Genomic DNA, 12,347 nt, shown 5'->3' with positions numbered 1-12,347 from the left:
GGATTTTAATGTCAATTCACCTTGTTTGGTATCTGGTTCAAAACCTAATGAAACTTTGGACTGATGATTTCATGGTTGCTGCTTGGTTCTTTAGCAGTCTGAAATGATTTATCCCTTCATTCCAGATGAGTGAAAACAGTAAAGTCAATCAGATTTACTGCAAAAGGCATAAGTCACTTGAATACTTGCAATTATTTGTCTATAGAAAGTTTTAAATCACAGTCCTGTTTTAATGTTAAATAGTCTCCCTCTTGAACAAATGGTTAAATTTTATGGTTCTCACTTGGCTGCTTGGTTCATCAAAATCGTTCTTTTATTATATGTTAAGACACACATTTACAACAATCATATATACAGTAGGCTATATATATATCTATTATATGTAAACTGGCTTGTTGGTCTAGGGGTATGATTCTTGCTTCGGGTGCGCGAGGTCCTGGATTCAAATCCCGTAAGAGCCCAGGTTTTAATGTCAAATTGCCTATCTTAGGTCTGTAACTTTCTGGCCAAAAAATGCAATGAAACTTAAATTTCAATTGAAATTTAATCTTTTGCCCCCCTTAAGAAACCTCCATGCTTGTTGTTATTCTTCAATTGTTGCTGCATGTTGTATTGTTGTGGAAATCTTGAGAAAAGAGATGACATGGATAGAGAAAGACAAAGTTTACTTAAATCTTTAAGTTTTATAAAGTTTTGTCTCTTTTTATGTAGTTACTTTGCTCGAGTTTGCTACCACATTAGTATACAGCTTGCCTGCCACACAGCACAGTGCACCTAAAAAAGACTATCATGGAAAAGTTATTATTATTATTATTATTATTATTATTATTATTATTATTTCATTTAAAAGTGAAACCCAAGGATTTCACTTTGCTGTGCATGAAGATTAAAAAAATCCAGTGTCTCGAAATATCAAAAAAGATTTACAATACAGAAATGTTCAACTTCTGAAAAGGTATGTTTATCTATGCACTCAATACTTGGTCAGGGCTCCTTTAGCATGATTACTGCATCAATGCAGCCTGGCACGGAGGTGATAAGCCTGGTGATCTTGTATGGCATTCACATCAGGAGAGCTGGTTGGCCAATTAAGCACAGTAATATCACGATCAGCAAACCACTTATTGGTACTGTGGGAAGGTGCTAAGTTCTTCTGGAATAGAAAATCAGCATCTCCATAAAGTTTTATCAGCAGGCAGAACCATGAAATAGTTTGCATTGACAAGTAACTTAATAAAACACAGTGGGCCAACACCAGCACATGACATGGCATCCCAAATTATCACAGACTGAAAATTTTTAACTGAAATGAAGATTTTAACAGCTGAGCAACAGTCCAGTTCTTTTTCTTCTTAGTCCAGGCAAGATGCTTCTGACATTGTCTCAGATTCAGGAGTGGCTTTATACTAGGAATGTAAGAGTTGTAGTCCATTTGCTAAAGATGTCTATGTGTGGTGGCTATTGATTCACTGACTCCAGCCTCATTCCATCCCTTTTCAGTGATGACCATAAGGTTCAATAAAGGAATTAATTGAGAACTGTCAAAGCACATCAAAACAGTTCTCTTTGAAGAGAGTAAAGCAGTTAGGGCCCAAAAATGTAATGATAAAGGCATAGGCTTTCTGTTTGTGATTAAATGAAGTTAAAGCAATTATTGCCATATAAATAAACTCATTGGTCTAGGGGGATATTTCTTGCTTTGGGTGTGAGTGGTCCTGGGTTCCAATCTCGGATGAGTCCAGATTTTTAATATCAAACAGCCTATCCCTGGTTGGTGACTTTCTGGGTGGAAAAACATAATGGAACTCTAGCTAGCCTGCTAATTTCATGGTTATTGTTTGCAGCTTGGTTCTTCATCAGTCTGAAAAGATTCAGAATCCAAAACAGTCAGGCTATTCAGATTAACTGCAGAAAACATAAGTGACTTGAAAATTTGCAATGGTTTATCTAAAAAAAAGATTCAAATCACACAAAAGTCTTGTCTTAATGTCACATAGACTTCCTCTTGGGGGAAAAACCTGATGAAACCCTGGACCACTGGAATCTTTTTCAAAGTTTGAAAAAGATTCAAATCACACATAAGCCGCTGTGTGGCCATCTGCTTGTTATTTTGTAACCTCGACTCATTTTCTTTAGACCTCTTTCAGGGGATGCCCTATCCATTTTCTGATGTAGCCTACCTGGTGGCTAGCACCTAGGTGTACCAACTTCAGCGACAACAACCAGCAACACTTTGTCACCACTGCTTTGTAATTAAAGAACTATTCATCAACTCCACCTTGCTTTCTAAAGATAAAAGCAAAAATAATTGGAGCAGCTCTCATGTTGTTGATGTAGGCACCCAACTTACACATTCTTTGTGCCTCTTTTATCATTACATCCAAAAGCAGGTTAAACTGGTCCAGTGAAAGATTGTATCAGTGTCTAACTCCAGATATGACCCCAAACCTCTCAGTCAGTTCTTTGTCTATTTAAATTGTGCTTACATGAATCATGCCATATTCTGCCCAAATCCTGCCCTGTGGAATGCGGTGCTTCCATGCCCTCGAATCACATCCTGTTTTCCCCAAGCTACAGTCAGGTCCTGACCTTCCAAATTTTGGAACAAAGATTAGCTTTTTGGCATTTGACCTCTGTAGACCACCACATTGAATTTAAAATGAAACACTCAAAACTTTCAGCTTTAATTCAAGATGTTTGACAAAAGTGTGGCACTGACTATTCAGAAATTCTAGCCATTTGCATACAAGCAGACAAGTAGTTGCATCACAGGTGTGGCCTACTCCCTCAATACTTTACGACTAGTCAATCAGATAAAAAGGCCTGGAGGCGGTTCTGATTGTTACGTTTGCATTTGGTAGATGTTCACTTGAATTCTCAACATGAGGTCCAAAGAAGAGTCTATGCAAGTGAAGGAGTCAATCAGCGGAGACAGCAAAGAACATTGGCCAATACAACAGTTTGGAACATTCTTAAAAAGAAGGAATTACCTGGCAAGCTAGTAAACAGCAAAGACCTGGAAGACCATGAAAGACAACTAAGCTGGATAGGCTATAGATTAGTGTTTGGGACTCTCGCTAAAGTTGCTGGTTCAAGTCTTGGTTGAAATCCTATTTGTTTAGTCAAACCTTTTGTTCATAGCTTTTGTATGCTTTTATTCTTAGTTTTCAAATGTTCAGTGAGCTTTGGAGACAGTGCCAAGATTCTGTCTTGCCTGTTTTACCTTCTGACTCTTTCCTTTAGTAACACTGTGATAGTGTTACTACACTCTGTGCTTGCAGTTTGCACACAATGTACATCTTTTTAAAGCATGTCAGGGCGAAAGCATACCCATTTCTGCTGAGCAATTTGTTATTCGAGATGCCTAAAAATATGTCTGCCCTCTGGTCCTGCCTGATCCACACTGATGCCCCACTTCTTCTAGGATTCTCAATCAAAAAATAGTCAACCATTGTTGCTGATGGTCCCGCATGGCTGGCCCAATGTTTGCTGTGGGTTTGCTTGCAGATGGTTTCACACTATTCACTAAGGATGTCAAAACATTAAACATGTTTAAGGCATTAAACAGTATGGCAAAACATGGCTAAATACAATATCCCTGTGTGACTCTATGCTGGGGAATGAGTAATAACTCATAAACCGCAATATCTGGTGTCCTTTTGAGTCTGGTTTCTCTTAAAGTTTCTTCCTCATGCCATCTCAAGACAATTTTCCACTATTGTCTCTGGTTCGCTCATAAGGGACAAATTTAATGGTGAGTAAAAAAAGTTTATCGCTCTGGCTCTAGAATTTATTTGAATAAGACAAATACATCATTTTTATACATATCTCCTTGCTTTTCAACACACTTCTGTCCTTCTGTTAACAAGCTTTCATATTCCCTCCCAATGGTTCAGACTGAGGTGCGGGTCATGAATGCATCACTGTCTTCACTTCTTCATCAGAAGTGAATCTTTGTTCTCGTAAGGCTGCTTTCAGGGGACCAAACAGTTAAATGTCTGATGGATCAAGATCAGAACGCTTTAACACATCAAAATAAAGTTTTTGCAGAGTCTCGACAGTGTGGGAGGACATGTGCAGACATGCAAGATCATGACGCCCTTGATTGGTCCTGATAATGCTCCAATACTGGCCCCTGAGAATCTCAAAAATTTTAAACTCTAAGCATTGATGAATTTTCCAGCTGATGGTTTACTTTTGAACTTTTTCTCGGTCGGCGAGTGAGGATGTTTCCGTTCCGTACTCTGCCGTTTACTCTCAGGCCTGTAGTGATGAATCAATGTCTCGTCACCAGTAATGATTCTCTTTAAGGAACTTTCACCTTCCTTACAGTATCGGTCCAAACTTTGTCTGCAGATATCCAAACGCTTTTGTTTATGCTCTTTCGTGAGTTGTTTCCACACCAGGTAAACCCATAAAAAAATTAATCACTGCTCGCTACTCGCCCTCCGGGCAAATCATAAATCATCATAAGTGGGGACATCCATTTTTGTTCGCAATACAGTTAGAAATTAACTAACTGACACCTGCACTGCTGTACAGCAGAGGTTTTAATATAACAGGAATGCAGATAATTTTTGACTGACCCTGATATAAATCTATTTCCAGATTTCTGTAAAGCTGCTTTACAAAACAAGCGTACACTGTAGTATCTCGTGAAATTAAGACTTGCGTTTTGTAGCATTTAGCCACGCCCAATGTTAACATTTATGAGATTAGGTATAATATTCAAAACAATTTTTTTATTTGATAATTTTCAAGAGGATTATTGCCAGTTCAATGAACGTGAGGAATGATGAGTGGTGTCTCAGGTTCTGCTAGCTCTAGGTTGTTGGTTTTGAGTATCTGAGGCTCTGGGTTCAAGCCCTGACATTGGTAGATGCCAAACCCCATACAACCCAGCTACTTCATGCAGTGCCAGTCCTAAACCTGGTTAGTAAAATGGAAGGGTTGTCTCAGGACGGGCATCCAATCCGAAACCTGTGCCAAGTTGTGTCCAGATCCGATGGAGACCCTTAACATGGGACTGATTGCATGGATTTGCACACGTTTCTGCAATGTTTGTGGTGAAGTCATCAATAAGAGGTCAAATATCTGTTCTTGATACAGAAACATATTTTCGGCTGTATTGTTCTGTAAATCTTCATGCAGGTCCAGATGTACGCATGGCCTCCCCACAGGCAATAAGCTCTTAGCAGAATTTCCATAATATCAACAATGAGCTATTAATAAATAAATAGTTTGACAAGTATTTTTGCTCTTCGGTTTGTTCTATACTGTATACAGTAACTTGAAATGTCTGGCTTCTGTTGTTGTTGTTGTTTCCTGGACTTCTTTGCTATTTTTTAAGCTAACCTGTTTGTTATGAGCACATCATCAAGGGGAGCAAGCAAGAAAATTAAAGAAAGAAGTGTTTTGTAATGCTTACAAAATCCCTTAAACAGGCAGCCCTCGTACTGTCTGAGTCAGCACAAATAAATAATTTTTCTGGGCACTTAAACATTATTGCTGCCCAGCCTTTGTCTGAATTTAAAGGGTGTTTGTGTGTGTGTTTGCGCTGATGTTGTAGTAATAAAATAGTTATTTGCAACTTTTATGTGTTACACAGTCATGAGTGGTGATTCAGGCGGCTAAGGCTCTAGGTTGTTGATTTAGGGATTTGAGGACTCGGGGTTGAGCCCCTCTGTCGGCGGTTGCCACAACCCATAATGCCCAGCCACTGGGTGTAGTGCCGGTCCCAAGCCTGGGTGGAAAAATGGAAGTGTGTTGTGTCATGTGTTATGCAATCCTCTTGTTTGAGGCACTTATATAAAAAAAAAAAATAAAAAAAGTGGACTTCAGCATGACTTATTGCAGGCCTGCATGTCAGTCACTCATGATACAAACAACAATACCATGTTGTTGGTCTTTCGGCTGCTCCCGGCAAGGGGTCGCCACAGCGGAATACCCAGTCCGCACTACAACTTGGCACAGGTTTTTTTTTACGCCGGATGCCCTTCCTGAAGCAACCTTCCCATTTTATCTGGGCTTGGGACCGGCACTGCATCCAGTGGCTGGGGTTTCGGGTACTGGCTGGGAATCGAACCCGGGCCTTCCGCATGGCAGGCGAAACACCTACCACAGATGACAGATGATCAGGCCGGTAATTACTGGTGATGCTGAATGCTGAGTGGTTGGAACAGACGAGAGGGGAAATGAGGCTGCTGCTAGACTGTTACACAAACAATACATTTTAAAATTGTGTCTTTAGTCACAATAAAAGTGTTTCTTTTTCTTTACTTTAATTTTACATAGTTTAATTAAATTATATATGAAGAAATGTTTTATCCCGTGTATCCAGTGTGGGAGGAAACCGGAGTACATGGAGGAAAGCCACCAATCTGGGTGAAGAATTGAACTCCATTCACACAGACTCGAGGTGGGAATCGAACTCGCAACCTTGGTTGTACAGTACAATAAATGCTAAATATAATAAAATAAACTTTACATTTTTTCTGCCTTATTAGTTGTATACTCCACAAATCAACGATGAACTAATAAGTATATGATGTATGAGCTCCGTACTGTACATGTGACCCAGAGGAAGACTATATTGAAATATTGACAATTTATATTGTTTGTGCATAGTTTATCTGCGTTTTATAGTTTAGTTCTCATGCAACAAACAAAATAATCACGAGCTGATTAAAAAAAGGATGTCAGGACAATGTTCGCTGCTTTTTTTTTTTTTTTTATCTTGGCATACAGTATATTACTTAGAATTTTCCACTGTTGAATTAATTTTGATCATGTCATGACATTTTGTTGCTGTTTTTTATGACAAACACTCTCACACATACGTGATTCAGCTGGGTGGGGATGTTTTCACTTTGTTACTGTGGTTTCCCAAAGGGTGTGTTTGCTTTCTAATAAAATTCATCAGATAGGTTTTAATTGGAAACACTTTAAAATAAAGGATTTTAAAAAAAAATCCCTCATTTTGTAATAAAATAACAAAAATAAGTTGTTTCCATGGTAGGTGTATTTAAATGTGGAGGCTAGACAGCCTAATTGCATTATTAAATTGAAACTGGATGCAATTACCCTTGTATTGCATAAACACTGACAACTGTGGCCTTATCCATTATGCAATTATGTCTAATGAACCACAGCACTGCATTTAAAGGGTTTTCTTTATTTTCTTACAATACAGTTCATATGCTTGTGTTCCTATTCTTTTTAAGGTCCCAGCTTTTCTCCGGATATGTGCTGACTATGTTAAGGCTGTGTTAGCCCTTGGTCAGCTGCTGTGCTACTGGAACACAATGATGGACTTTATGCTTTGCTACTAAAAAGTCTTAATTTCAGGGTGAAAAAAAGTACACCACATGGCCAAAAGTACTATATTTGGAGTCATAACAGCTCACTCACTGTGTGTAGTCTTATCCTGCAAAGGGTCATGTCATTCTGGAGCCTCACCCATTCCTGTGCACTCGTGGCACCAAGACAGGACGCCAATCCATTACAGGAGACTTTGTTGCTAATACTTGGAAGGTGTTCAGGTCAAGGCTTAGTGCAGATCACTGGAGATAAACCATAACAAACGATGTGTTTATTGACCGCACTGTACATACTGTAGGGCACTGTTATACTGAAGCAGGTTTGCACTCCCTAGCCCCAGTGAAGGAAAATCTTAATGTTGGAGTAGTGGATAATACTGTTGCCTTGTACCTCCAGGGTCCAGGTTTGATTCCCACCTGTATGCATGGATTTTGCATGTTTTCCCCGTGCTTGGTGGGTTTCCTCCTATAGTCCAAAGACATACAGGTTAGGTTTATTAAGGCAGCCAAACCCTGGTGGGGAGTTTTGGTTGCAGGATGGCACATGGATACCCCAAAATACCATACTTTTGGACACATAATGGATTTCACTTCTGATAATAAATCAAGCAAATTAGTAACCTCAGTTCAAAAACTTGTGAGCCCTTGCACCTGTCTGAACTGTGCACATGGCTCATTCAATTTTCTCATTTAACACATTGAACATTGATCATTGTAGCAAAGCATCTTTACAGAATTTAAAGAAATTAAATAGAAAATGAACAGCAAAAAAGTATATACTAGTTTTCCGTTTGTCCCTGAAGAGCAAGCCAAGGGCGACCGTGACGATAAAAAACCTCCCTGAGATGATAACAGGGAGAAACCTTGAGAGGAACCAGACTCAACAGGGAACCAATCCTCATTTGTGTGAGTACGACCAGAAATCCGTCCCTGAAATATCTGCGTTCTATGTGGTTGAAAGTTCAATGTAACAGCAATACAATAACAGAAGTAAGCCCTTTTTCTGGGTTTCAAGTTTACTTTGTGACATTTAATGTTTTGGCCTCCTCCTGCTAGTGTTGAAAACATGAGACATTGGATGAAGAACCCTGCTGCGGCCACAGCAAACAATCTTGAAGAATGAGAGACTCATGCTGTTATCCTGTAGAGTGCAAATCCTTTAACTTAAACACCTTTCAGTTTTGTTTCTATCTTACACTTTCTCATTCGATAAAATGTCCTACAAGATTGGAGTCAGGTGTGTTCGGGAGTACAAGCCTCCATACTGTTTATTTAATACAGACTCTTAATGATTTAGCATTTGTACATTTTCATGCATCTGTACGTTAATAAGGTATATATATTGGTTTGGAACAACATGAAGGTGATTCTTTGCATAAATCTGTATCATAATCAGGTTCTGTTCATGATGATGTAATCGCCCCTTATAATACTGCTGATTCAAACCTACAGGAAGTGCTTTCTCATGTGTGGGTGTTGGTGAACTATATATTCTCTGTACGGCGCTACATTAGGAAAGAAATTGTTTTTAGCCCAAATGGATAACAATTGGCTCCATGTTTTAGCTGAGACTTTTCACAGCTTTTCATATTTGTTTTGCTTGTGTTTGTGCAATGTGTTACTGCTGCACATGTCTCATGTCCTAACTGTAGACCACTGTCCTCAACACCGAGTTGGTTTTCTATAGGTCTAGATGTGTGTTGTGTGTGTTTGTTCTTCAGTTCTGAGCTGAGAATAGACACTATACAGACTGCTGCTCAGCTCTCAGGTCACAACCAAATTAAACACAAGCATACAAATCCTAGACAGTGTAATGAGTGAGAGACAGAGGCATTACATTCTAAACCATAATAACAATGTGGACCAACACAAAAATGAAAAAAAAAATTTTTTATACATCATACTTTTTGTTCTTTTTGGTCAGCAGTGGTTTTCACCTGTGAACTCTCCCATGGGTGCCATTTATGTCCTGTCTTTTTCTTATTGTTAAACCCATGAACACTGATCTTAACTGATGCAGGTGAGGCCTGAAGTTTTTTAGATGTTGTTCTGGGTTCTTTTATGAGCTTCTTGTCGAGTCATTTTGGTAGACAGACAAAACGTCTCAGCACACACAGTGTTATTTTAGGGAAAGTAGGGGGCCTGGAGCCTATGCCAGGAGACATAGAGCATGAGGCACGATTTACCCTGGGCAGGGTGCAAAACCATCACAGGGTATGTTAGCACATCACCATGTCTTTGGGACGAAACCAGAGGAAACCTACCAAGCACAGGGAGAACATGCAAACACCATGCACACAGAGGCTGGAATCCAACCTGGCCAAGAATCGAACCCGGACCATGGAGGTACAAGGCTACAGTGCTAACCACTAATGGCTCCACCAATTAAGGCAAAATTATACTATTCTTCCAGATTTACCATAACCCTCAATATTCACCTGGATACCTTCTTGCATTGCAAGACCTTTAAACAAAATCACATCTTAACATACAATATGATGCATTATTTGCTGCAATCATCTTTCTCTTTTTTTATTCCTGGATCTTACATGTCAGACCATATGTATGCTATATGAAGCTTGCTGCTTAGTGCAGTCCGAACACGACAGTTGTGCTTCAGCGTCCGCTAGACAGCAGCATGCTCCCACTTAGACTAAAGGTGATGGACACTTCAATTTATGGCAGCACCATGATTGACATATCCCCAATATATATATACTATGAAAGATGAAGATACTTATCAAGAGGGTTAGGGGTACTCTGTTTAAATGTGAATGATCTCCTTGGGTCATAGATTCATTCCTTGATGGATCATAAAATGAATTGCTCCAGAGTCATGTGTTTTATCACTCATTCAAGGTATTTTGGATCCGGCTGCAGCCACCTTTTGTGTGCGTCCAGCATCCAGCCATCTCTTCATGAATGAAAACAGCTTGTCTCAGTTCTCCAGGAATAAGACATTTCTCAGAAATGCAATGCTATTTAGGTGTTAAACCCACCTGTTTCAGGCCAGGCTTCTTCACCATGCCATATCTTAGCTTGGAAGCGGGTGCCAGGTTGTGGGCAGCAAACTGCACTTTGTCTATTGGTAACACTTTTCTTCTGAGATATCACTTCCTCTTTGGTCTCTTGGGAGGATGAAGACCACCAGACCACCCAGATATTAGGTGGATTATGCACTCTTGGACTTATGATCCATAAGATCCTGATGATTGTGCAACTTTTGTTCACAATTCTAACAGCCTGTCCTGATGATTGACTATCCAGCATGTGCAGACGCAAGTTCCTCAAATGGTTAAAGCTTGTGTGTAATCTGGTCTTTCCAGAGATCAATGATGATCCTCAGCTTTGCATCCTGTTGGAGATTCTCAGAAACCCCTACTTCTTGCATGTGGATAAGCTGATAGGTTACTACTGCAAATTAGGGCTTCCATGAGACTCCTATATACTGTATCTATGTAGAGAGACCGTTTTTTATTATAGCCGTCAAATATTTCAGCGCTAAACTGCCCTGTCTACGCCTTGTGCTTTGGCAGACACGATTTCAGACATTCCAGTACATTTAATCTGAACGTGAGAAATTTGATTTATCAGTTGTTCCACCTGTCCAAGTTATGTAAAGCTGGAAGGTCACAAGAGGAATATGTCCAGGAATGTGAAAAACCTCATGGAACAGATTTTTTTTTTCATGCAGATGTTTACAAAACCACACAGCAATTTTTTATCTGATTTGTATTTTCCGTACAGGCAGCGAACAGCTGAACCAGCTTCTTTTAAATGTCCTCCAAAAAAAAAACTACATGCTGATGGCACATGGTCTTTGATTCTTATGTAAATATTTAACATTTGTGCCTTTTACTGGACTGCTTTCAAAGTAAATGACATGAGATCTAAAAGATCCTTATCTCATAAATAATGTTTTTTTTTAATGACATGCTGTAATCAAAAAGTTTATTTATTCATCCTTATTTTTTAATCATGGATTAAAATGAAGGCTGGTCAGTACAGGTGTATGGTGTTAGTTGGTAATGGACAATTCTATGAGGGTGAGTCAAAAATTATACTCACACTCAGTGTAGAATATATATTTAATGATCCGACAAAAGACGAATACATTTTTTTTTTTTAACATAATCTCTTTGCTTTTTAATACACTTTGTCAATTCGTCAAAAAACAGTTTTATGTTTTAGGCTGAGCTGCGAGTCACGGATGCACCGCTATCTTCACTTCTTCATCAGAAGGGAATCTTTGTCCTGCTTTCTGGATCTAAACAGATGAAACGCTTTAACACCTCAAGATGAAGTTTTTGCAGAGCCTCGAAGGTGTGGGCAGAAGCGTGTAGATGACATTCAATGTCATGCAAGATCACAACGCACTTGCATATCAGTCCTCTGCTTTTAATCTTTATTGCTTTTAGGCAGCAGCTCCTTAATAAGCGTCTCACTGTGACGTGCACTGTTGATTCTTAAACCTTTTTTTTGATAATGTTCCAGTACTGACTCTTGAGAATCCCAGAAAACTGTAAGCATTGTGGAACTTTTCAGCTGATGGTTGACTTTGGACCTTTTTCTCGTTCAGCGATTGAGGATGTTTATGTTCCATATTGTGTTGTTGTTTACCCTCATGCTTGTAGTGATGAATCCGTGTCTCGTCACCAGTAATGATTCACCTTCCTTACCCAAACAGATATTCGTCTTTCCCAGGGCCAGGCCCTGATGCAGCAAAGCAGGACCAAATCATAATGTTTCCTCCACCATACTTTATGGTTGGGTTGATGTTTTCATGATGATATGCAGTGCTCTTTTTACGCCACACTGTGTGCTCTTTCCAAATAATTCAATCTTCGTTTCATCAGTGCACAAAACATTTTGCCAATACTGCTGTGGAGTGTCAGTGTGCTCTTTCGCAAACTCCAGGCGTGCAGTTGTTCTTCTTAGTAAGCAGCCGCTTCCTTTGTGGTGTCCTACTTGTTTAATGTTGTATGTACTGTAGACTCAAGAAAACAGATGTTAGCCAGTTTGAATCAT

Source organism: Clarias gariepinus, chromosome 14 (assembly GCF_024256425.1).
Source record: "Clarias gariepinus isolate MV-2021 ecotype Netherlands chromosome 14, CGAR_prim_01v2, whole genome shotgun sequence".
Lineage (NCBI taxonomy): Eukaryota > Metazoa > Chordata > Actinopteri > Siluriformes > Clariidae > Clarias > Clarias gariepinus.
Note: the sequence above shows the minus strand (reverse complement) of the source record.